Genomic DNA, 24,396 nt, shown 5'->3' on the forward strand with positions numbered 1-24,396 from the left:
CATGAAATCAACTTTAACTTGAGAATATCCGTCAGAAAAGATCATAACATGTAATTCGTCTTTAAAAAGACAAATACATGCCATGATGACAGTAAAATTCTCCTGTTAGCGATTCCATAGTAAATTATGAGGGAAAAACCAGGAAAAAACCTCATAATACTATTCCGACATGGTAAGTATTTGATCGTGCATTTAGTTTACCTTTAATAAACACCAAATTCCGATTTTATATGTTTGTTATTTAAAAAACATAAATGATGTATTCTCTATATGTTACTGACTTACCAATACTGGTAGTTTCCTTTTAATAACTTCCTCTTTCAATATGGGTAACCAGATCCTACTACATTCTGCCGAAGAATTCGCGACACAGTTGGTCTCATTTAGCATAATTAGAGCTGCTTCTTTGATTTTTCTCTTTTTACCATCCGTTTCTTTTAGGACTATATTTGAATCATTCCATTGAACCCTATGTTCATTATCCCATGCGTGTTTACATATTTGAGATCTATCAAATTCTCTATTTTTAATATAGGATTGATGTTCACTTATTCAAACATTTAATGGCCTTGATGTTTCACCTAAATAAAACTGATCGCATTCACAAGGTATTTTATAAATGCAATTCCTTGTCCTTTCTTGTTCATTGTTAGGTTTGGTTTTGGACAAAATAGATCTCAACGTGTTTGTTGTTTTGAATGTTGTTGAAATGTTGAATTTATTTCCTATCCTTGATGTAGGGGATCCTAGAATGTAGTAGGATCTGGTTACCCATATTGAAAGAGGAAGTTATTAAAAGGAAAATACCAGTATTGGTAAGTCAGTAACATATAGAGAATACATCATTTATTTTTTTTAAATAACAAACATATAAAATCGGAATTTGGTGTTTATTGAAGGTAAACTAAATGCACGATCAAATACTTACCATGTCGGGATAGTATTATGAGGTTTTTTCCTGGTTTTTCCCTCATAATTTACTATGGAATCACTAACAGGAGAATTTTACTGTCATCATGGCATGTATTTGTCTTTTTAAAGACGAATTACATGTTATGATCTTTTCTGACGGATATTCTCAAGTTAAAGTTGATTTCATGTAATCGAATGAACTATCTTATAAGTAAAGTCGTCCCAGGAACGCAACTCAACAATATTGGCAATATCATTTTAAAGTCGTTTACTTTAAAATGTATAATGTATGTCTGAATTGTCAATATAGATGAGTCAGATAAAATTAAATTATTAGAAGAATTTTTCACTAAGTAACAAAAATCAAAATTTGTTTAATTTACCAATGTTTGTATTTTGAGAACGATTTCCGAAGTGGAAATTGAAATGTCAATAAACGTATTTTAACCTTTAATTGTGGCTTATTCCCATTTAAATAGTAATTAATTCATATACACATGTCATACAGATATATACACATGACGTATATACATGTCATAATGTAAGTTTTCAACTATTATTATACATATTCCAAAAGAAAGACCCTAAAAATTTGTTTTTGCCTCGAAATATAAATTCCTGTGTGCGTATAAAGGAAGCTTATGTTCGGCAGTAAACGCGATAGGCTGGAAGATGATAAATATGATTGTGTTCAGTTTTAGTTATGTCTCTACGTATTTCTCCTTTAATATTATTCTCGCTTTTCACTGTCGATTTTTCAGCGAAATTTCGTGCGTAGTACAACTATACGTGAAAGATAACTAAATAAAAGATTCGGAATATTTTTCTCACATTTATGTAATACAGTTATGTAACACAATGTTTTACGCAAAAATTTCGCTGTGAATTTTAAAATTTTTCACTATTTCAAAATTCAATAAAAAATTATTTAATAAAAAAAGGCTTAATGAACTGTGTGTGACTATATAGAATATTATTAAGTACAATGATAAAAGTAGTTTTCAATATAGGTTTCCCGCTTTGTATAAAGTGAAAGAATTAAAGTTTTTTTAGTTTACAAATTTTTGGATATTTGTAGTCAATTTAATTAAATTTTGAAAGTTATTCTAAGGAATTTTGAATATAGATTTACTAAATTATATAAAAATGTTACCTTTACGTCCAGACATAAAAGTGAAGCATTTTTACGCCTTGGTACAAAAGTGTAAAAGTCAAAAGCTCAAAAGCTGAAAAGCTTCTTAAACCGCAGTGGACTTCAATTGTTGGAGCAACAATCCTTCGGTTACAGTCTTTGTAGTACACAAAATATCTGGAGAAATACGCGATGCCGTGAGATCTTCGGAATCAGACATAATACTCGTACTTTTGGACAACAATAATCACAAACGATCACAAAACCTAACGAGTAGCGCAAAAATCGGTGATTTTTCTAATTTGTTAAAGTGACTATCAGTAAAAGTAACCATTGTAACATAAAAATTATTTGCGACGTTTGAAAAAAAAGTATGTTCTATTCGGAGTAAAAATGACTTTTTGTGACTCGGCTTGACGTACAGCCTCGCCACAAAAAGTATCATTTTTACTCCCAATAAAACAATATACTATTGTTATCAAACGAGAAAAATACAAAGATCCGAAAGTGAAGGACTAAAAGCAGGTCCAAACTGATGTGGGCGAACACCGATCATTAGAAAACTTGATGCGAAAAATGTTAAACAAGAAAAATAAAGCTTTTTTTACCTGACGATCTTTTGCGATAAAACATAGTTATATTGAATAACGATCCAGCAATTTACAATATCTTTCAGATAAATATAAATATGTTTTTTTATAAATATCTATAATAATAAATTTATTCAATAGAAATTATTTCTATTGGTTAAATTTGCCGATGCATGAGAAATAATTTTTAAAGGATGACGTAATGAATCGTAAAGTAGAACAATGCATAGAATATTGCTAACATTTTGTTACCACATCAATTATTTAATGAAAAATTCATTATTTTACAGAAATCAAGACCCATTACAAAACTCAAGACCGGACTGGCTAAAAGAAGGCGCCAACTTTAATTCTAAACGAAAGCTTTTAAACCCTCTTTCCGTAATCTTAAAAGCTCTTCCCCAGTCGTCAGAGACGAAAATGCCGCTAAACCTCTAAAAATCATACAAACATGCTAAATTTTGCCAAGAATGTCAATTTTGAAACCTCAAAAAAATAAGTAAAAAAGTTTACCACTCCTATCACTGGGATTCTTCCTGAAATATTCCTCGTAGAGGGGAAAAACGAAAAAAATCGATTTACCAAGAATATGTACGCTGTAGAAAAAAATGTCCGATAATGTGCTGTGATGTAGCCCGAAAGGCTATTTTTAATTATATACCTTTTATAAAAGATTTATTAAAAGAACTTTTGTGATTCATGGTATACCCAACCACGGAAATTTCATTTTCATTGTGGATTTTGATTTACGTGAATACCAAAATTAGAAAATTTGGAAGTAAATACCATTCCAAAGAGAAAAAATCTAAATCTAAAACCTTGCTAAAGTATTGGAATAGGATGGAATTAAAAGAATATAGTTTATCTGACACGAACTTTTTGAAGTAATTTTGGGAACTTGGCTCATCACCAAATATTTCTTCTATATCTGTCGTCCATATTATTAAACTCATCACCAAGTATTTCTTCTATATCTATTATCCCTATTTTGAACTTAGAAGAAGTTTTCTTCTAATGGGGATTATAGTTACAACATAGTCATGGTAGAAATTTAGTTTGTGCTATTTTGAACAATGAATGGAAGGAACATCTAGTAACTGTAACCAGATAGAATATTAAGGGGCCAACTAAAACCATTCGATACCAATATAAACATCATATGTGGCTACCTCCCACAGGTAGGGTGTGAAGAACAGGAAAAGGAATAATTTTGAAGTGCCCTTGATGCGAGATGCACGAAATTCGTGTATACCAACAGTGTTTGATTGAAGATAATTTAAATAGATATATTCGTAAAAAAAAAGAACGGGAATATAAAGAGTTCATGGAGGTTGGGAATAGGAATAAGAAACAATGAAGGAAATAGTTAAATTTACTTTGGAGTAACATGGAATTTGGCATCATGATTAATACATTTTAATGAAGAGTAAAGACCTATAGTAACGAGGAAAGGGAAAGTCAGATTAATTTTTTGCTGTGTAGATGAATGCAGCTAGACAGATTACCAAGCGTAAAGTGATAAAGGCGAGTGTCGAGCTAGTTAACACCGACTAGTGTTAGTGAATACGGAGATAAATGCGAGGAAAGCAAGTAGAACATCAGAAAATAAAGTGGTGGAAGTTAAAAGATAATAATTTGGCAAAAGTATTCAAAAGTAGAGCGCTGGAAAAGTTTGAGGAAAAAGATACGGGAAGTAATTCGTGAAAAATCAACAGCAAAGGTGTGGTACAAGTGGAAGAGGCAGTACTACAAACAACATCTGATAGAAGGCCTTTGTTCTAGGGACAAAGAAACTTGGAGGTGGAAACTTGTCATAGACTTTCGCACAACAAGCAATGTACTGGAAAAATATTGTTGGGATAGGAGTGCTATTTGTTGGGTACACAGTTAGATAGTAATGGCGTTACTATTTTATCCCAAAACCTAAAATGCAAGGGTGCTGTTTGTTATAAGCAAATATTTGATAAGTTGTACCTTTAGTTGTATACGAGTTGTAACTTGTACCTGATACGAGTTGTAATTTGCAATAACACCATACTCAATTGAACTTTGCATCAACAAATCAATCAAACGGAGATATCGGATTCTAGAAGAATGTGGAAAATATTATGGACAAAACACATAACAACGGAAACACTAGGAAAGATGAAAAAAGACAAAAAAAAATACTCAACACTATATATAAGGAAAGAAAAATGAGCTACAAGGGAAAAGTACTTAGCCTATCTAATGTACTTTATGGTTTTAAAATCGGATTATTTGGATGGTCTAAAGAATGTTTTAAAATTATAAACAATTTTTTACTTTTTAGACAAATAGGATATTTCGGTAATTTATTGGCTTAAATTAAATTCAAAAAACGGCGTGGGAGAAATTAGTTAGATGTTTCTTTAATAAAAGAAAAGTTGAATTACGAGCAATGCTTCCTATGATACAACCGGTCAAAATTGACTGGCATTTGCAACAAAGTTATAAGGGAGAATAGGATGATAATCTTTCGGAGCTCTTTCTCGATGAAATTTTTTATATCTTTAAGATATTTATAGCATATATTATATTAATAAAAACCATCGGTATTGCACGTGAAAAATACCGAAAAAATTAGATTGAAGCAAATTGAATTTTAAATATCAAAATCGTATACGTACAAAATGTATTTGCTCGACTTCCAATGAAGCAATTTTCTTCATTTTTAATCAAATGTACCTCGAATAAAGCCATCTAAAAAATGCATACCGGAGATGCTTTAGTTTTGTTATAAATAAATAAATTACTTATACTCCAGTAGTTAGACGAAAATGCCACTGAACCTTTAAGGATCCTACGAACAAGCTAACTTTTTTTTGAGAATGTTAATTTTGGGTCCTAAAAAGATATGCAAAAAAGTTTACTATTCCTACTCCCCGGCTTCCCCCTAAAACCACCACCACTCGTAGTAGAAAAACGGAAAAAATTAATTACCAAAAATCTGTACGTCGTAAAAAAAATATTTCAAATAAAAAATGTAGCTGATACAATTTAAACAATAGTATATTACTTTATGAGGCGGAGAAGCATGACTTTTCTTGACGCGCCCGATATTACGCGCCGAACGAAGTGAGGTGCGTAATAGAGGGCAAGTCAAGAAAAGTCGCTTCTTTGCCGAATAAAGTATACTATTTTTTCTTCAAACGTAGCAATTTTCAACCATAAATAGTACAATTCATACGCTACAGTATAGTACAGTATAGTACAATTCATATTTTTACTCGAAATTAACTGTGACAACTATCAAAGTCGTCTAGATGTTAGAAATTAAAATATTTAAGTCGTCGGTGGAATTTGCGTCTCCCTGGTTACAGTTGTTTGACAGTTGTTTGCAATTATTAAAGACAGCTTATTGTTGTTGCAACCGCAAGCGCAAATTTAGTGTGAAAATGGAAAACCTAAACGAAATTGAGTCCGCGGCTAATGATGCAGTAGCACGTTTGGGGCCCTCCAAGTCCGATAAGAACGATAATGCTCAAAAAATTTTAAACCCTCATGATTCGCCAACATCGGGAATGATTGCTGAAAGTTGTTGTCGACCATCAGTATCATCAACAATTACCAATGCGTATCAAGAGTCGGGAACATTTTTGCACGGTTTCAATTTTGAAAATGCCTCATTAACTAATTGTGCTTTTAATATTACTATAAATAAAAATGATGTTTAATTGTTGTTAATGACATTTGACACGTCACAAACAAAGAGGTTCTGGGAAGGATGAACAAAGAAATGGAAATTTTAAATTCAATAAAAACAAGAAAATTAGAATATCTCGGACATATTACACGTGGAGAGAAATACACCTTGCTCCAACTGATTATGCAGGGAAAGATCCAAGGAAAGAGAAGCATAGGGAGGCGTAGAATGTCATGGCTGCGCAACCTGAGAGAGTGGTACGGATGTACATCAAATGAACTTTTCAGAGCAGCCGTCTCAAAAGTCCGAATAGCTATGATGATTGCCGACCTCCGCCGCGGAGATGGCACTTGAAGAAGAAGAATGACATTTGTATTGTTGCTTTGTGACATATTTCATATTGTTGTCTTGACAACATTTTTCCCTCCGCCGTAAAGAAATGGGAAAAAAAAACTGCTGCCGGCGGAGACATCAAACTTTGACAGGATCACGTTAGATAAATAATGTCATCATTATTTGACGTTTGAAGAAAAAAATGTTTATGAGCACTTTTTATGTAAAAAAAACCGTTCGCGTTCTCTCAAAACTATCGCTTAAAGCTACGCATCTACGCAAGCGAAATCAATTTTAAATAAATTTTGTATTAATTCGACGGTAAAAATTCGATATCTTTTAATCAGAGTGTTCTACTGACAAAAATCTAAAAGCGTTTTAAAGGTGAACAGTGCAGCTTTCTTTTACCAGGTATGCATTTTGCCGCAATTAAAGTCAGTTTCTATAAAAGTGTTAAAAATAAATAAACGATGTGCTATTTTTGCCATTTTTTTACGATTCTCATGAAATTCTTAAAATTTATCACTATTACAATAACCGGTCATTATGGAATTTCCATTGATAAAGCCCAATCTTCATAACTTTTGGCATGAATTTTCGGTTTTGATTTTTGGCATCAAATGTGAGACATTTCAAATACGCCTAAAAAACCCTGAATTTAAACATTCAAATTACAAACGATTGTACATCACGGAAAAAATTCTTCCATGAAGACGGCATTGGATAAAATTTGAAGCTATAGTAGTGTAGTTTAGAAAAACGTACTTGCGTAATAGAAAAAAAAACAGCTTTAAATGCTTTAGATTGTTTATAATGTGAAAGTTGAATGTGCGCGTTTTTAGGCATATTTCAAATGCCTCACATTTGTTGCCAAAAATCAAAACCGAAATTTAATGCAATAGGTTTTGAAGATTGGGCTTTAACAATAGAAATTTCATGGTGATCGGTTAATGGAAAAGTGATAAACTTCAATGATCTCATGAGAATCGTAAAAAATGGCAAAAATCGCGCAAAGTTTATTTATTTAACACTTATATAGAAACTTACTTTAATTGGCACAAATTGCAAAAAAATTACATAAAAAAGCTGCACTTTTTACCTTTAAAATACATTTTGATATTATTTGTAGATAGGACACTCTGATCAGAAGATATCGAATTTTTACCGTCGAATTGATACAAATTTTATTTAAAATTGATTTCGTGCGCATAGACGCGTCGCTTCTAGCGATATTTTTGAGAGAACGGTTTATTATACACAAAAAGTGCTTATAAATATTTTTTTTAATTGTCAGCTTTATTTTTTTATTCAAATATTTTTTTCTACGACGCACAAATTGGTAAATCGATTTTTTCTCTTTTTCTTCTACGGGGGATGGTGGTTTGACGGACAAGCCGGAGGGTATTAATAGTACATGTTTTGCATATTTTTTAGGGTCCCAAAATTAATTAAATTTATTTATTTATAACAAAACTAAAGCATCTCCGGTACTTGAGAAAGCGTTATATAGATGGCTTTATAAAAGTCATGTCGAATTAAAAAAAAAAAAAAAATTTCTTCATTGGAAGCTGAGGAAAAACATTTTTTTACACATCCCAATTTTGATATTTGAAATTCAATTTGCTTCAGCATAACTTTTTTGGTATTTTTTACGGGCAACATCGATGGTTTTTATTATTATAATACATATATGTTATAAATATTTTGAGGATATAAAGTTTTTACAGAGAAAGTGCTCCAAAAGAAAAAGGAAAAGGTTTAAAAATTATCATCCTATTGTTTATAACTTGTCGCAAATGCCGGTCAACTTTGATCGGTTGTATCTCAGGAACCACTGCTCGTAATTCAATTGTTTTTCTTTTATAAGAAACGTCTTTCCGAGTCTTTTTTCAACAATGTTTCCTAAACTTAAATTAAGCTAATAGTTACCAAGATATTTTATTTATTTATAAACCAGAATATTGTTTAAAATTTTAAAACATTCCTGAGACCATCCAAATAATTCGATTTAAATTCCATAAAGTGTTTTAAATAGGTCAAGTACGTTTTTATAAGTTAAAAAATTTACATACTTCAAATTGGGCAAGTTTTTGTTGTGTAAGATTTTACAAAAATTGAATGTAAAAACAAATTTAGATTACAAAATTATTATGAGAACAATAAATCGATTTTTACGAAATTTGAACGGCAGTTTTACTATGTTTTACCGTAACTAAATGTAATTTTAATATATTAAATATAAAACTAAATTTGTGTCTATTAAATAAAATGTAAATAATAAGTAATAATTCTGCAGTAACCATTCTTATCATCTTTTATCTAAATAAAGAGTGAAAAGTACCAGTTTCCACCATATTTATTACTCAGTCTGACTTTTGAAGTTCACAAATAGTTTATCACTGTTCTTGGATAAGCGGAGTTGGCAGGTTAGAAGTTATAGAGCATCGTTAGACATTATTACCGTTGCAAAGATTTTTATAGCACTGATCGAATTTAATAATAATATTTGTGAACATTCGTGGAGAAAGAGTCGGGATAAGAACTCTGTAATATAATAACAATACGATTCGGATATGCGAAGTAGCGAGGAATACAAAAATAAAGAACAGATATTAACGATAATTATAACATAACTTATCAAATTAAATAAAAGGAGTCTCTTGATAAACAGAGTGGTATTACATCTTGCTTCAGATTAAAAATGACAACATGTGAAACTTTGTTATAAAATAGTTCAAAATAAATATCTAACGGAATTTTGTGTTACTGCAGAAAATTTGTAAAACCCTCGTAAAAATAATATCGCGAGAATCATTTTAAAAGAAATGAGTGACTATACGGTATGTCTTACCAAATTAAGTGGCTTTTGGCACAAAACAGGGAGGCTTTTTGACACAGTACAACACTTCCAGGAGTGGATTCTAAAAGACAGTATCAATCAAAAAAACAACAGTACCATCCATAAAAGGCTTATCAAATAAATTAAAAAATATAACCAAAATCCATCCCAATCAAACCTAAAAATGTACAATAAAAATAAAAAAACTGCATTTATAAAATACCTTGCGTTGACAATTTTATCTGGGCAAACCTTCAAGACTATTACGCATTAGGATAAACGAGCATGAATCTCACATTAACAATGGAAAATTTGGTAGATCTCTAGATATTTACATATGCTTGGAAAAATGAGCAAAGATTCCAATGGAAAGATGTACCAATAGTTTTGAAATAAAAATATAGTAAATAGTGAAAAAATGGGGCCTTATTTAATAACAAATCGAGTGTATGACAACACCTTTCAAAACTTTTAGCTTTAGAAGTGTATACAAGGTTGATGCTTCTAGGGTCTAGGCCAGATTTTCTGGATCGGAAATAGAAATGTAAAAGACAAAAAAAAACTGGAATTTTTATTACAATTTATTATTGTTTCTTTCCCTGTATAAAACATTCAATGATTCACTCTCTACTTAAAACTGGTGCAACATAGATATTATCGAATATTTATGTAGTCATAGTTTTAAGCATATTATCATAAAATGGCAGTTGTTTAATTTTTGAAGTTATACTTCTATACGCGCGCTCCACGTTGGAAATTTGTATGGGAGTGAATCTGTGAAATCATTACATATATAAGATAATGAGTAAGAGAGAGACAGAAGATATATTTTCTCTCTCTTCCTCTCTCGAATATAAAAATGTTCCTTTTGTATATATAATTTAATATTATATATATAATAAAATATTCATTAATATTATTATTTATGTGATATGTTTTGTATTATTTATTAAATGTTCATAATTATATTAGTCTTTTGTATTTCAAAATAATAATCTCAATAAATCACTGTATGATTCAGAACTGTTAATTTTGAAATACGTTTGTGTCATGTCCTCGGTAGTATAGTAGTCAGTATTGTAGCAAAATACTGGGGTGTGTAGGAGGAGAGAGGTAGAAGAAGAGTGGTCTATATATATGGGATAAAATAGGTAACAATTAAGTAAAGAAGTATGAAAAAAATATTGAACGGAATGTGGCTAGGCTAGCAATGTAGGCAAGAGAATGACCACTAGAAACTCAAGGATGGATACGGCCAATTTGCATGCCTTTTAAAGACAGTAAATCAGGAAAATATGTATGATGGATAGAAAAGAAGATATGAAAAATAAATAGATATAATGAAAATTAACAAAGAAAACAAATTGAGGGCGCCAGAAGAGGGATACTACTCTAAAAAGAGTAACGGTCACTCTTCCAGGTATCGTATACTGCTAATATTAATTAAAGTTGATTTAATAAACAAAAATGCTGTAAATGTAAAAAGGTAAGGAAATATTAATAAAAAAATTATATGCAAAACAAGTTCAAGTTTATTAAATATAACTTCTTAGATTTTGACAATCTCTAAGTTACCAAAAAGTAGATGAAATTTCACAATATAATATTTAAAAAAAAAGGTTGAAAACAACTATAATAAAAAGTTGAAAATTATACAGAATAACTCTGATATAGAGTGTACAACCTACATCTAGGTTAAAAACAACCTTAAACAAAATAATGCTAACGTTGGAAGAACGTATAGCCAAGTAAATATATCAAACTTACCTACAATATGACCAACAATATTGTTAAACAACTCTAAATTCAAATACAAACAAAATAATATATAAATGGGAACAAGCCAAGTTAAACAATTGAAACGGTCTATTATCCTGAAGGGATAATAGCCAGAGTTAATAACGCAAGATGAAATATAAAAAAATTAGTTAAGTAAACACATAATGAAATAATTAAAGTTAATAATGAAATAAATGGTTAATACAAAAAAACAATGGAAGATAATCTCTGGGTAGAATTTGAGCTCAAACTTGTCATTTTTAAATACTGATAAATATTGAATTTTAATTTGTATTGTATTATTATATTAATAACAAAATAAACAATGAATTTTACTGCAGAGTATGTGTAAAAACATTTTTGCATTCAACTCCTTTCATACATATATGAAAATAAAAATATACATTTTCATCAAAATATGGATTCAATCCTTCATTTACTTATTACAGGTCAAAAGTTGTTTATTAATTGTTAGTAAGTTGTTATTAATTACGTTTCTCTTTCTGCTATGTCTTACCTATAGCAATACATATGTAATGATTGTGCAGATTGACTCCCAAATAAATTTGTAACGGCTGGACTGCCACACCCGTTTTTTTGCCAAATATTTACCTAATGTCTATTAAGACAAGGGCATGTACGGCATGTTATAAAGAAAAAGGAAGAACATTGAATTTACTTGATAAATCTCTAGTTAACTACAATAATAAATAAATAAATAAACAATAACTGACTGTAAACTGTTTTTATGAAAGATGTATATTTTGTTAACTCATGAACTGACTTAATTGATTAGTCGATTAAGAAAATTTTCTACAGGACAACTAAAAAGTTGATTAATATGTTATGAACTTTAAATTAAAATGTATCAATGTTTAATTTACTTTTACCTCATCAGATTCTCAGGCTATAAGGTCGTAGAGGGTTAATTAATATTGGAAACCGTTTAATAATTACCGATAAGGAAAACTCCCCTGAGCTGTCCGTTTTATTCAATTACATCTTTCCCAACCACTAACACTTTAATTTCAGCGCCTTAAGAAACTTTACTGTGACATATATCACCAAATTACCTGAATCAGTGAACATCCTCCTTGATTATCAATTTGGACTCTGGCAAGTAAGTAATTAGAACGCTCTGGTCGTGTAATACCAGTTGTATTTTTCTTTGGCAAACTCTTGGCACATGACAGATTAAATTAGGAAACTTTCTAATGAAATTAATTCCAAACTTCCTCATCCTTTGCATATAACATTTCATATCCTTTAACTTATCTATATTATGATCCGGAGTAAGTTACAGGACAGGATCGCAGCTGGAACGACACTGAAGAATATTGATTGGTTCGTTGAGACATCTAAAACAATATTGAAAATGGGTAAACAATATTTTATAATACATTTGTAAAAAATGATCAAAGAATTATTGTTTCCTTATTCAAAAAGTACAAAAATGTGTTTCCTTACAATATATTGCAAGTATATATATATATATATATATATATATATATATATATATATATATATTGTTGTGATCTGCTTTATGATGTCTTATTATTGATTAAGACTAATTTAATTAATCCAATTATTTAATTAATTAGTTCACTAATTTATGCAGAGTCATACAATTCAATTACTATTAAAATTCTCAGGGTGCCTTTTTAATTTTACTTTAATCAGTTTACTTTATATATCTCTTCTAGTGGGTTCAGTATCTCCTAGTTGCTCATAATCGGGATAAAACAGGAAACGGAACTAACATTAAAACAACATAAATATGCACACAAATTATTATTTATTTCAATAAGCAATACGGTGAATGTTAATAAATAACTTTTTGTGGGCAATTATCTTTCCCAACAAACTCCTATACTCTAAATTTAATTTTAATTAACAAACTATCTATTGATCTGCTTTATAATAATATCTACTAAAAAATTTACCATATAAAAAATATAATTTATTCACAAAAAAATAACTCTTTAAAACTTGGAATCTTAGTTCGTATGCTTATATTTGATTTTATCTTTAGAATGTCTTAAAGTTTTCTTTCATTCAAATTATTTGACTGACCTTTATTTTTTTACACCAATGGTGTCTCCTCTCGATCAAACCACAGTTCCTTCCTTGATTGATTATGTCCGGCTAACCATCAAATCTTTCCCGTTCTCAGCATCGATCCAAACCGCATACGAGCAAACTACTCCTCCGAAAACACAAGCCCAAGCCTCTTTTGACCGGTACTCTTTATTCACAAATTCTCCTTTCTTTCTCAATTATATCTCGTGGACTATGCAGACTCAAAAGAGGTATTAATCTTCTCGATTTTGATCTGCTCTCAGCTTCCACCTTTTTCACTAACACACGAAAACACTGGTACTCAGATTGACTACTCGAAAAAAACACGTCTTCTCTTCTGGTCTGCCGGTAACATAATAATTTTTTAATCTCCCCAGACAACCTTCTCAAACTCTCTCATCCCCCATCATTCCTTTTTAACCAATCATAAGCATTCATCTTTCCCACTAATTTTCGATTCCGAAAATTTCCAACATAATATTTAAAACAAATAAACTAATTTCACTCAAATTACTTTTTAGAAACCATTAACAATTTTGCCTTTTTCGACCGAAATAAGCTTCCAAATTCTTGTTATCTCATATCTAAATCTAATTCTTATTTACTTTCGAAAAATGTCCACCGCAAAATACAATTACAAAGTTTATTCCTTAAATATATAATTACACGAATTCCATTGTCCTTTCACTATTCACTTAGTCCTTCAAGGAAAAACTAGTCCGTCACGGAAACAATGTCTTCGCTTATTCTAACGATTACAAATAAGTACAGGGTTGTATTTTAACTTATATGCCCTCGGTATATTAAAATAATAAAAAAACTCTTTATTCTATTTCTGATCGATAAACTGATCCATAACAATATATATATATATATATATATATATATATATATATATATATATATATATATATATATATATATATATATATATATATATATATATATATATATATATATATGTATATAGATTATTCTAATTGGATAAATAAATTGCAAATTTTTCTCAAATCTTTATTACAAATATAATAAATTTTCCGTTCCAATAAAAAATGATTAGCAAATTTTCACAAAACAAAATATATAAAAAATATAATGAGCATTAAAGAGTTAATAACCTTTTTTTCTATCGGAATGGAAGCATTATCATATTTGTAATAAATAAAAATTATGTTCGTTATCGGCGCACCTTAGCTGGCTCCCAAACTCTATAGAACCACTTTAATCCTACACGAATTGGCTCCCAAATCCATACACGAACTGGCTCCCGCCCATTACGAAATTCAAAGATATTGAATTTCCCTCTGAAACTTGGATTTTGAGGAAAAGAGGTATAATATACACCAGAAATTAGAAATGTATAAACAATTAATGTATTAAAAAAACTACAACTTACAGACTATACAAGTTGATGTCTTCTTGATATATTTTTTACAAACTAAAAAGCAGTTATACGTTTTTTCTGTAAAAGACGTATTTGATGTTCAATGAAATTTCTTTTAAGTCGTATTGGTTTTTAGTATACTCTTTTAGGGATACAACTACTTCTTACTTTAATATAGCTACTATTTGAACATTTTTCAGAACCTCCAAAAATTGGAAAATGTTCGGATGGCGAATATAAAACAAACAATTGAATTTTGAATGAAACCTCTCATCAAACAGGAAATGTCTGATTCTTTCAAATATTTCGTTACCAATCCCAGTTTCTAAATCTTTCACCATCTGTTCCATACAATTAAAGTTCATATAGACTAATAATCGTTTAATGATAACAACATAAAACTACAACACTTCTTTAAGTTTTGATATATGACAGTGTCGAAATACCAAAGAATGGCTTAGCTTAGAATTCTTAGCTTTATTACCTTAATGAGTCACTAACTAAAAATATTCTTAAAGATTCTATTCTATTCTAATTTATACAAAATGTGAAATAGAAATAAGTGACTCTCAGTTTGGATTCAGAAAGGTCTTGGAAACAAGAGAGGCGTTGTTTGCAATTCAAACACTCATTCAAAAATGCCTCGATCGACAGAAAAAAGTATTTCTCTATTTCATCGACCACCAAAAAGCTTTTGATAGAGTCCAGCATACAAAATTGTTGTATGAACTACAGAAAATGAAGATAGAAGGAAAAATCTAAAAAAAATCTGGTGTCCAACAAGGCTGTGTCATGTCTCCATTGCTCTTTAACTTGAATTTTGAATGCATATTCAAACAAGACTCCCAGACGACGAATGGTTATGGGGAATAAATGTTTGTTTTATTAGGAAAGCTATTACTTTAAGCAATTACTGTAATTTAAAGCAGTAAACATTTCTGAATCTGAATCTGAGAAAATAGATTTTTCCCTTATCTATATTAACTATCCGTTAACGATAATTTTAGAATTATTTTGAACTAGATACAACACATTCTTAATCAAATATCAATTGTAGAAAAAGTTTGGTATGCAAAAACAACAATTTACATTAAATATCATTGCAAAACAGTCAATTTATGAGAATTAAATCAAAATGTTGAAGTCAAGTTTATGGTCCATGTGAGAATGAATTAGAGGTTAGAACATTAAAAAAAGCTTACCTAGATTATTTTCGAAAAAAAAATTCAAATAATACGGACGGCGCCGAAATTAATATAAAAATAAACAGCAAATATATTAACAATATTAAGTATGCAGACGATATCCTTCTGATAGCACAAAAATAGAAGACAAAAATTACAAAATATACTATAAATAGACAGAGTTATAGACAGAGTTAATAATGCAAGTGAAGCAATGGGACTGACAATAAATCTTCAAAAAAATAAAGTAATTGTGATTAGCAAAACCGATGAAAATTGTCGCATAAAAGTAGGTAGAAAGCTACTAATGGCTTTGGTGTTGGTGTTAAAGATATCTATTTTGCTATTTTTTAGTATTCTATTCTGCCTCATCATGCTGTTTATGGGCTAGCCAAACAGCCCTTAATGACTTAACCTTAAGTTAATTTTAGGTACAAAGAACTTTATGTAGTTAATGGAGAATAAATCTTTATATTTTAAGTTATTCACGACAGCATGTACAAACAGCATTGCTTGTATTCTTTGTCTCTGTTTCAGTGTTACAAATTTAAAAGTTTCAAGCATACTTCTGTAAGACACCAAGTAAGGATAAGAGTTATATTTTCTAGCATATAGGTATCTTAAAAATCTTTTTTGTACCTTTTCAACTAAATCTATATTTACTTCTGCATGAGCATACTCGAGGTGCGGTCTAACCAAGGAGAATTTAATTATTCTATATGTCATCTTAAAATGTTTTGTGTTTCTAATTACAAACCCTAATTTTCTAAAAGCCTTATTAGTAATAATGTGATAATGTTTAGTGAATTGCAAGTTTTGTTGAAAATTCACTCCATTACACACTGATTTTCTTGGTAATTATTTATTACTTATATCATAAGTCATTTTTATAAAATTTTTGTTACATGTGAAGGTCATCACTAAACACTTCTCAACATTTAGATCCATTCCATTTATCTGAAACCAATTGGATACTGCATTTAAGTCTAGTTGTAATAGTTGGCAATCACATTGATTTTCTATAACTCTAAACATCTTAAAATCATCTGCAAACATTAAGGAAGACGAAAATTTGAGACATCTAGTAAGATCATTTATAAAGCAAGCAAATAAGAGTGGCCCGAGGTTACTGCCTTAAGGAACTCCTGACGTTATCAAATATCCATCTGAGAAAGAATTAGCAACTCTAACTTGGGCTTCTATTTCTTATGTATGTTTTCAGAAACATTACTGACGCTTGATATTGTACATATTGGAATATGTCCAATTTTTCTAATAACAAAACCATGATCAACCCTATCAAATGCTTTTGCACAATCAGTAAAGATTACATCCATTTGCCTTTTAGTGTTTATGGCATCTGTAGCATCTTGTGTTAATATACATAGGTTTGTAATTGTTGATCTATCTCCTAGAAATTCATGTTGATATTGATTAAAAGAATTGATACAATGTTGTAATAAGTTGTTATATTGGATTCAAATATTTTTGCAAGAGAATTTAAAATACTAATAGGTCTGTAATTTTTTGCATCATTTATATTACCAGATTTAAAAATAGGAACTGAAATGGTACTTTTAATTTTATAGGAAAGGTATTAGTTTTTAAAACTAGATTAAATACAACCTTTAATGGTTCCACAAGATAGTCGATACAACCTTTATGGATGTAAGCAGGTAGACTATCTGTACATTTCTTGGGTTTTAATCTCTTTACACTAAAAATAATAGCTTCTTCAGTTATCTCATCAAACTCTAAAATTCATTAAAACTTAGGTAATTATGATAGTAAAATCTCCTTACTAGTATGTTTTCTTAATTTAAATCCTGAGAAAACCCAAAAACGAACTCATCCTACTATACCGGCATGCTAAGTATTCGGTCTTTTTTAAACAAATTTTTCTAAATGATTTTAAACTATAAACGATATATCCTCGATATGTTATTGACAGACTAATGTCGTTATTTTTACAGTTTGTTTTATTTAACAAAATAAGACCAATTTCTTTGATTTTTCTTTTTATCCCTTGTTTATTTCAGAACCTTACATTGACAATATCATTGTAAAGACAATATACAGTCTGTCCTAAACCCTTCTTTCAGTGCGTCACTAATTTTGACGTCATATAGGATTTTAAGAATGTCGAGAATTATTGCATGACATTTTAGTTAAATCTGACAGTTGGATCGTAATCTCTCTTTTCCTAATTGAAAATAATTTAATAATTTTAATATTAGTCTTTGTTCTTTCTCGATATATCTCGGCATATTTAAAATATTTTTATGACAATAAATACAAAATTAAATTTTCGCTGTAAAATATCTGATAATACTAACCTGAAATGACAATTATCATTTTATCAGTTGACATTGTGAAAGTAGTGTCATGATCGAGACAATCTGCGTCAAATTATATTTATGGTGTTTTGATATGTGATCATTGATTGGTTATCTATTTAGCGTATTCTAAACTCCAACCAATTATACACCCGTTAGTAGAATTAGCTTTACGATAAATAATTTTCTAAGTTCTACGTATAATAATCACAGACTCACGTTTTTTTCTGTCACTTCTAGCTTAATGAGTTAGAGAGAATTCGATCAACTATGACGCACTGAAAGAAGGGTTTGGGACGAACTGTACGTCTGAATTCTCATTATGAATAAGGCAAATAAAATTAAACTATTATAAGATGTTTTTTATTTCTCTATCAAGACGATTCATTATCTTATTCAAAATGGACAAGCCAGGTTAAAAAAGATTTCCAACAAGCGGAAATTCCACCAGGTGACCTCCAAGACCGTCAGGTCTCATAGATAAGGTAAAATCTACTAAGGGTCTTATACCTCTCACTATCCCAGCTCCTCGCAACGCTAGCATGTGGTCACAAGAAAGAAGAGGAAGAGACTATCATTTCATTAAAATAAAAACCTACTGACAGAAAAGGCAAACATAGTCATAAGAAAGATAAAAAAATCTTCGTGGTCCTTAGTAGGGCGAAACGGCAGCAAAAAAACCTACCTAGGTGAAAAATAAAACTTTAAATTTAACTTATTTTTAAATAAAATCGAAGTATATCCCCATAATTTAGTAGATAATATTAAATTGCCACAAAAAATAGTTTCAGCTTATTAATATATTTGATACGACGTAATTTAATTACATTTCACCTCATTAAACAACTTATTAAAATGCATTAATTCACCTAAGATATACCAACCAAACAAAAACAATAGTAACATTTTTGAACATATTTATCTATTGTAGCCATATTTGTTATTATTCCTAAATTTTATATGTAATTAATTTATGTGGTAGTTTTCTTTTATTTCTTCTTTACACACACTATCAAAAACTTCCCCCTTTTCCGTTGTTTTTGACAGTTAGCGGGTAGGCATCGGCGGAGCCAACCGACCGGCTGGTGTTTTTACGATAACGCATTGTTACAACAAAGTTTCCATTGTGAAACTATTTGGACGTACCCCAATCACCCGCAACAATTTGATATAGTTTAATTAAGGCAAAAGTTTCGCTTGCCTCCATTTTGAATAATGATGGCTTGAAAGCATATTGATTAATAGCAAATTCTTAATAAAGCCAGTCTTAAGTGTTCGGGGAACTCGTGTTTCTAGAACAATTAACTCTGCCTTGAATTATAATTTGATTAGTTGCCAGTTTATTCGATCATAAATAGTTTCTAAGAAATTTATATTCTTGACTGATTTATTTTTTATTAACAAATATGTAACTAATACGTATCAACAATTTGTAGTAATATTGGCAATGTGGAAAACTATTAAAGAGCAGATTGACAACGTAATATAAAAACACCTAAAAGCAACACCAAGAAGAAAAAAAACTAATAATTATATGACTGAGTAGAAAAAAATGTAAAGAATCTTATAATAAATGGACAGAAAATTAGAGACTTATTCAAGAGAACAGGCAGGATTCCGAAAAAATTACTGAACTAATGACCATCTACACAGCATAAAAACCCTAATTGGGAAAGTAACGAAATACAATAATCCTCTAGTACTAATATTTGTCTATTTTCAAAAAGCCTTTGACACAGTTGAGCTAAGTAGAACACTGTAGGCACTTAAAGAATGCAAGCTAGACTATAGGTGTACAAAATTATTATACAATGTCACCTAAACTTTTTAATACTGTCCTGGAACCTGCTTTTAAGAATTTGGTTTGGTACCTAACCAAAACATCAGTATTGATGGCAGGGTCAGTAAAGGTATAATTGGCAGGGATAATCAGACCCATGAACTGAAGAGAAGAATCGGCCTTGGGTAGGTAGTATATAGAAAACTGAGAGAAACATTTAAAAGTGAGCTGCCCACATGCCTGAAGAGAAAAGTATTTGATTAATGTGTCCTCTAGGTGTTGACATACAGAACAGAAACACTTACTTTAACAAAAGCCTCGGCTACCAAACTCAGAGTTACACAGAGAAGAATGAAGCGATCCATGGTAGGAATATCTCAGCTACTCAAAATAAAAAACGGAAAGGTCAGGAGAAGAACCAAAGTGACTGACGTCATCCAAAGGATAACCAGAATAAAATGGAGATGAGCAGGACACACAGCTAGAATGAAGGTTGAGTAATAGACAAAGAAGTTATTGAAATTGAGACCAAGAAAAGACAAAAGAATCATCGATCGACGACCTACACGATGGGCTGACGTTTTAAGAAGACAAAATAAAGAGGCCTATGTTAAGCATTGGACTTTTACGGCTATATGATGATGATAAAAGTAAGAAAGACTGTTTCTATTCACAAACCGATAACTTTTCAGAACACCTCTATCTCCCTCTGTCTTTTTCAAAATTTTAAATCAAAATTTAATCTGCAAATTGACTAGACTTCTTCCTTTTAAAACCTTGCTTCTTCTTTTTCAAGGCATTATTCTCCTAGGTCGATCTTTGCCCATAGAAATTAGTAGATATCGAAATAGAATAAAGACAAGCAAATACTGCTTACAACTCTCCAAATTTGGTGACCTCTCAAAAAAGCATCGACAGCCTCGCCTCAGATAATTTGTTGTATTTAATAAAAAAACTTACAAGTTGTTTAATAATATCTGTTTTGTACTGCTTGGCTGCTAAAGTATTTTCCATCTAAGAAGATCGCTTTGCAATTAAATGCTAGTAACTTTATTACTGCGGACCAGATAAGCGGCGATATATTTTACACTACCTTAATGAATAACATTTTACTGATCTGTTGTTTTAATCAGCACTACTTAACAAGTTATCGTTTATTGGTTTTAATATTTTATTACAATAGTACGAGTATGGAATATTTATTTAAGCAGTGAATTTATTACATGTTAATTTTTTTTTAATTTCTTCTGACGTATCGTACAATGTAGGTTTACCCAATAATCAAAGTTATGCCTTTACAAGAACATATTATTTGACTAATAAGGAGGACTATGTATCATAATAATTGTAATGTCCTTTATACACACTTTAGAAATTTGTTTATTAATGTATTTCTTATATCCACACGATCATTGAAAAATGATTCAATATCTTTCTATTAACGACACTGTTATCGACAAAGTAGATCAAATTCAAACTTGTCATCATATTACACTTCTGTTTATCGTTAAAAATTAATTGATGGTCTTGGGTTGTATTGGTGTTATTTAATAATTTAGCAAAATACATAATCAGCAAAAATCTTATTTAAAACATGCTAACGGTTTTTCACAATCAATGCAGTGTTTATGCTTGTTTAGCATTGGATGTTAAATAATTTGTGTTCCATTGTTTCGTCTGTAGTGCAACCCTCGTCCTTTTCAGGGTGTAGTAGTTATATATAAGTACCTATTTTTTATAGTGTAGTGTATAGTGTAGTAAAGCGGTACTTTAAAGTAAAATGGGTAATTTGGAAGAAAACAAAATACAGTCGAAACGTAGAGTGTTATCTCCAGAAAAATGGCGTTTAGTTCTGAAAGTCGAAAGTTAATTTAATTTGGAAAAAAATATTATGGGTCCATTGACATCTGTCATGGCAGTGCAGAAACGCACGGCATTCCAAAGAAATAATAATATAAGTGAGAATGAAATAAATAAAGTAAGCAAGAGAAATCCTCGACATCCAAAAACTTCCAGTAATGGTAAACGCTACATTATACTTCATGCTGGGTTTTATTCCTAACGTTAAATAATTTTTTCATCCACAAAGAATACAGGTGATTACCATGAAAATACGGATGCAAATAGTTTTGAAGAATGGTTTGAAGAAAATTTGTTAAAAAAATTAGAGCGACCATTCATAATAGTGTTGGATAATGCATCTTACCACTCAAGAGTAGAAGAGAGATTTCCTTCAAGCTGCTGGAAAAAAGAAGAAATAAAGTTCTGGTTGACAGAAAAGAAAATTTATCACAGAGACATATTTTTAAAATTCGATTTACTTCAAAGGTGTGGAGAGCCTAAAATTTAAAAGAAATTTGTTACTCACCAAATGACTCTTAAATATGGCCATGAAATTCTTCGACTTCCGCCCTACCATTGCCACTATAATGCAATTCAGTTAGTTTGGGGTATAGCCAAAAATTTTGATGATAAACATGCATCCCAAACAACAGATGACGCTAGCGTTCTTAGTTTATGGAAAGAATCGCTAGAACAAATAAAGACAGAACAACGGCAAAATTGTATTAGACATACAGAAGACATAATCGTTCAGTCTTTTCAAACCGAGCAAGTTATAGATGAGGTCCTGCCTCCAATTATTCAGATAGTGACGACTCTGAAAGTGAAATATCACACAGTAAATGGGACAAATCGTTTGCTAAAAAGAAGTAACAAAAAAGTGGTTCGGGAATTCAATTCGGACTTTGTGGTGTGTTTTAGTTAAACGATAAAGTACCTTTAGTCTAATTACTGGACTGCATACTCTCAATAGCTTTAGTATTAATTACTGGACTGCACGTGTTTAAACCTTTTGTTTTGCTGAAAACTCGGAAGTGATTTGGTGCAAATTTGTTTCAAGGTTATATTTAATACAGTGTCTGCAGAAAGTAAAGACTTGGATGTATTTTATTCAAATTTGGACATACCAGCAACTTGGCAACTATTTTCAAATTTTACTGCATGAAAAACCATTCATATAATTTTCACTCTACGCAAAATAGATACTTATAGAGACCTTGATGAACATTTGACGTAGACAAATAATTTCAAGTATTCGAAATATTCCGTCCCACTTCTTTTAACACGCCCTGTATATGCAGATTATATTAATTTTATTTGCCTTTGATACACTAAAATCCAATATTATTACTGAACATAAAACATAGGAAATTACATATTTTTACTTTTCAAGCGATCGGAATTAAATATTAACGACCCACTGTTTGAGGCTCACTGATCATATCTTAATTGCATATCGGCCGTCATAAGGTAAAAGGACTTTACCATAAAAACTTAACAACTTTTCCCACTGTTCACTTTTTATCAAACCGGCAAGAGCACCAAAATTTACTCTTTAATAATTTTACGAAGAAAATCAAAACAATCATTCTCTTCTAAATGTCGTATCGAACTCATTTTTAAAATTATTTTCTTTCAAAACGAAACCTGCCATTTCTTTTATACCATTTCTATTAAAATCTCTTCCTTCACCAAAACAAATTCCAATAAGAAGCATATCTTTCCCATTCTTTCTTTTGACCAATCCGCTTCCTCTGTCTCCTCCTTTCCGTTTATTATATACACGGAACATACTGTTATATACATATAACATACTACCCACTTCTAACTTGATAACAAAATCTATACTATCTATCAAATATTTAACAAATCTATATCTTATTTATATCTTAGTTCTAAAAGAGATGCCTGCATATATAATATTTGAAAGATTTTTCTAGCATTTGTTTTTATACGTAGGTATAAATTTTATACAACAAATGGTGTTTTGTTGTAGAGATGTTTCGTATTTCCAGTAATAATTAAAATATACCTGGAAAACTTACTATAAACAATAAATAACTATATGAAGAAATGGATATACTAGCGAAAAACGAATAGTTATACACAACAAATTTTGCAAATAATCAAATTTGCAAAAAACATGTATAAATAATATAGCGAGAAAGACTAATATACTAAGCAAATCGCGAGATTGACTTTACGGGAACAAAATACGGAAATAATAATAAAAGAAAAAGCTAATCCTGGGGTTTACAATAACAAAAAAATGTGTCTACAGAATAAAGGACAGAATAACTTCGTGTTAGAAACATCAGAACAGCAATCACACAACTAAACCCCGTCTGGGATCACAGTATGAAAACAAAAACACTGATTCTAAGTGTAGTGTTGAAGTATTATAACATACCGTACGAAAATTGGGTAATAAATAAAATTAACAATAGTAAGTCAGAAGCTGTAATGGAGTACCTTTGAAGATGCAGTGATAGCAAACAATAAATAATTAATAATATATTAATAATTAATAGAATGGATTTAT

The 24,396-nt window shown here is 30.2% G+C and overlaps 1 long non-coding RNA gene across 1 annotated transcript in view; it reads right to left on the bottom strand.

The window, feature by feature from the left end:
- LOC140436172 (uncharacterized) overlaps window positions 1–24,396 on the bottom strand; it is a 100,415-nt gene that overhangs the window by 17,879 nt on the left and 58,140 nt on the right. The window contains exon 2 of the long non-coding RNA XR_011950256.1: window positions 12,323–12,607. This is a non-coding gene — a long non-coding RNA (uncharacterized lncRNA). The remainder of the gene's footprint in view (window positions 1–12,322; window positions 12,608–24,396) is intronic.

This window comes from Diabrotica undecimpunctata, chromosome 3 (assembly GCF_040954645.1).
Source record: "Diabrotica undecimpunctata isolate CICGRU chromosome 3, icDiaUnde3, whole genome shotgun sequence".
NCBI lineage: Eukaryota > Metazoa > Arthropoda > Insecta > Coleoptera > Chrysomelidae > Diabrotica > Diabrotica undecimpunctata.